At 41.3% G+C, this 3,907-nt stretch overlaps 1 non-coding gene across 1 annotated transcript; it reads right to left on the bottom strand.

Annotated features, from left to right (window-relative positions):
- Positions 1–2,402: 2,402 nt before the first annotated feature.
- Positions 2,403–2,564, bottom strand: LOC113456146. Its single transcript, XR_003377011.1, has one exon. It is a non-coding gene; the product is annotated as a U1 spliceosomal RNA (small nuclear RNA).
- Between the last annotated feature and the right edge of the window lie 1,343 nt (positions 2,565–3,907).

The raw sequence follows: 3,907 nt of genomic DNA on the forward strand, positions 1-3,907 counted from the left end.
AAGGGTCAAACCCACTGTTCGGCCCTGTATTTTACTTTTCAGACTTGATATAAGTTGTCCTGGAAGCTGAATACAGCTCATGACTTCAATATCACCGTAACAATGACCCACAAGTTTTCACACCTTAACTGAAAAGTAGCATCCAGTGGGAAAGGTCCAGGCAGAGTCCACTATAAATCTTTAATGTATTGTGCCTTAGCTTCATATTTCTGACCTTCCCATCATTCCAGAATTCTATTTTAGTGCATAAAATTAATTCCTGTAACTGTTTGTTTATAAGTCCATTCATTGATTCCTTAACTTGTCCAATAAGCATTTACCAAGTGTGTATTCTGAGTCGAGTTCCAGGCAAGGCAGCGGCAGTAATGACATATCTTGAGTCTGACACTGAAGTCTTCCATCCATTAATATCACCCTCACACAAACTGTTCTCCCATGATTCCCAGCATTTCTAAGACCTGTAGCCTAACTAGTTTCTATCATACACACTTATGAGTTCATTCTCACCTCTGTGCCTTTGGTCTGTTTTTATTCCTGCCTACAATAACTTCTTCCCATTTTTCTGTCATCTAAAGTCAATATTTCCCATAAGTCACATATATTTTGAGAGTGTTAATATAATTTCATTTCTAATTTCTACATTCCTATATAATGTTTTGATTCACTGGTCCCTTCTTTCTACTGTGATCATAGGAATTAGGAAGGCATAATATAGAGTATTTTGGTAACACATTTGTCTTAGGGTCCTTTAGTGAGGTTGTTGTAGCAAGGAAAACCTTCCTGAACAAGAATAATATTAAAACACTTTTAAACTTAAACTCCTTTATCCCTCCATTAATTGCTTAGCTCTTTGCAAAACTATATGGGTTTCTAGAGGGTGTGAGGCCTGTGCTAGGATGGTTACACACACACCAGCTCCCCTGAAGCCTAACAGTACTTGCTGGCAGATTCAAGCTCAGCTACAGGAGAAACTAGTGTAGAATATGGAAACCAGACATAGTGAACCATCTGCACCATGTAAGGGTTATTCTGATGCCTACGAGGCTTCATGGTGGACCTCTTCTAGAAAGTGTAACTCAAATGAATGCCCAATAAATACCCTATGGGAAATAGAGTCTGTTATATTAAGAATAAGGAACACATCAACATGACCATAAAATCTACCTTTTCTTCAACACCTCTGTGATTCATCCAAGTGAGAAAGTCCTTAGTGAGAACTTCCACTGTTCTGATTGTGGCATCTACACAAGACTTGACCCATGACAAGTCTGCCATTATCACTGGTAGATGTCCTTAAGGTCATGGGTGCATGCTAGAGTTGAGGGATAGTGTGGGAGCCAGCTTTCATCAAGAAATTATCCTTTGGCCTTTGAAGACTCTTTCACATGGTAAGTGACTACACCTTACAAAACAGCCCAGCTAGAATGGACCACAGAGTCACCAAATTATAACGACTGTATTATGTGATTTAGCGGAAGGGGGGTATTGTGATAACTGGAATTCCTTACTGCTCTTCTACCCAACAACAAAAGCAAGGCATTACTAGGAATTGACGCTGCCCTGCTCAGGACTAGAGTACTGGTCCCAGGCATAAATGTCTCTGACAGTAGTCTCAAAGTGCAGCCCACAGCTTGGTAGAACATGCCATGGCCAGATCCACATGGACTTCTGGAGACATGGGTTATATGCACAGGGTATCTGATCATGGGACTGAGTCAGCACTGATGATTTCACCCTATGCCAGCCAACGACTCGTGGGGTCAGACTTTCATGCACAGCTTCACTCGTGTGGGTTGTAAAGGAAGAAAACATGAAGATAAAGCAAGCAATAATCCTCATCAGTGATGCTAAAGTCTGGACTTCTCATCCTGATACAGTGTTTGACTCTCATTATGAACTTGAGAAGTTGATGATTCTAGACCCTCATAAGCCTACCTGTAAAATAGGCTTACTTTTATGGAATCAGATATTCAAGGGCCCAGAGACAGTAACGAGGAAGCACAACATCTTAGGAAAGCTGTCACCTATGGATGTTTGGTTTCTTTCTTTATTTTTGCTTTATAGTATTTACTTTCTACTTTATCCTTAGGACCTGTCAAAGTACATGTCATATAGTAAGGCAGGCATGCATGGAGTGTAAAATAATGAATGGACCAGGGTTTTGGTAGGCATTCATTCTTTCAAGAGTGATCAATAAATTTCTAAAAGCTTGCAGAATGTCTGAATTTCTTTTCTGCATCTCTTTCTCTTTCTCAGTAGTCAGTTTACAAACATCTCAACTTAAATCCCAATCTGCATTTCATTTCACAGGCATAGTCAGCTGTGAAGTATGAGTTCTGTGTGATTGACTTGGATACCAGTCACTCACATGGTTAAATGGACTCTCTTTTTATAACTAACAACCAGGAAGAGAATGAATGCTGCCTGCCACTACTACGAATTGTGTAGTTGAGTTTCCTGTGTTTGGGGAGATAAAAGGGTCACTATACCCAGAGTGTAATGGATGCGTCTCACCCTAGGAAACTATGTTCAGGATCGCAGTCTCTCTCCTGCCAGATAAGCACAACACACTCTCAACATCATTCCTAATTGGGAGTTTAAAGTATGGATCTGTAGAAGAATAGAATAGTTAGAAGTTAGAGCTGGAGGTCTGGGTGGAGCTACTCATGCGCACACCTGACCTTTTCTCTGGAAACCTGGACCAAGAAGTCTGGCAATACTAGAGCAGAGGGGAAAGTGACAGAGATGGTCAGATGGAAGAGATGCGTGCGTATTACCAGAGCCAATCCTTGAGCTAGTTATTAACTGCCCTGCACCTTCATTGACCATAAATAGCAGAGAAGGCTTGAACTCTACCTGTTCAGGTCCAAGTGTCAGGGCACCTCTTCTTCCATGGAACCCAGGTCACAGAAGGAGAAGTCCATTCTGATAGCCACTGTTCCTTCTCTTGACATTGGTTGCCTGTGACGGCTTGAATAGGAGATACCCCCATGGGCTAACTGTTTAAAACGTGGTATTTAGCTCGTGGACTTTATGTGAGACATGGTAGAAACTCTAGAGTGGGGTGGTGGTAAAAAGCTGCATAAGGTAGGTTCTGTAATCATGTTCCATGCAGTTGTGATTGACCTCAGGCATCTTAATGCCTTTCTACTTGTCGGCCACCATGAGGTGAAAACTTTCCTCACGTGCTCCCACCTCTGTGATATTCCTCACGGCCAGGGTGACAGAGCCCAGGATGACAGAGCTGGCTTGCTATGGACTAAAACCTCTAAGAATGTGAGACAGAGCAAATCTTTCCTCTTTCCAACTGTTTCCCTTAGATATTGTCACAATGTCAAGAAATTAAGACAAAAAATTGATACTGAAAAAGTGAGGTTATTGCTATGACCGTGTCTCACTATGTGGTTCAGAAGATGTTAGGAGTAATTTGTGAGAGAAGTTTGGAAAAGTGAGCTAGAGGGGCACTAGAGTATTGTGACCAGGGTCTTACCCGCAGTTCTCAGAGAAGTTCGGCATCAGACAGTAGAGACTCAGCTCACAGTTTCAGATGGAAATAAGGACTATTGAGAATTAAAGTAGAAACCATTCCCTCAGACCTGGTGAAAAGCTGAGTTCAAGTATAACAAACTTGTTAATACAGCAGAAGAGATGTCAAGGCAGGCTATCATTCAGTATGATTATGGCTGCTGCTTTTAGCCAAGCTTATAATGAGAACCAGGAGCAAAGAGAAGAGGGGAGAGATTTAAAAAACAATTTGGCCAGAAAATAAACTCATTAGTGCATTTCTCAGTTCTCATCAGAGAAGTTTCTCTTTGCAGTAGATGGTAATTAACACAAAACACACAACTGGCCAAGGTGCAGACAATAAGAAATTGAGGGAGGCTCAGTCCTTAAAGAAATATCTGTA

The sequence above is a fragment of the Microtus ochrogaster genome, chromosome 5, assembly GCF_000317375.1.
Source record: "Microtus ochrogaster isolate Prairie Vole_2 chromosome 5, MicOch1.0, whole genome shotgun sequence".
Taxonomy (NCBI): domain Eukaryota; kingdom Metazoa; phylum Chordata; class Mammalia; order Rodentia; family Cricetidae; genus Microtus; species Microtus ochrogaster.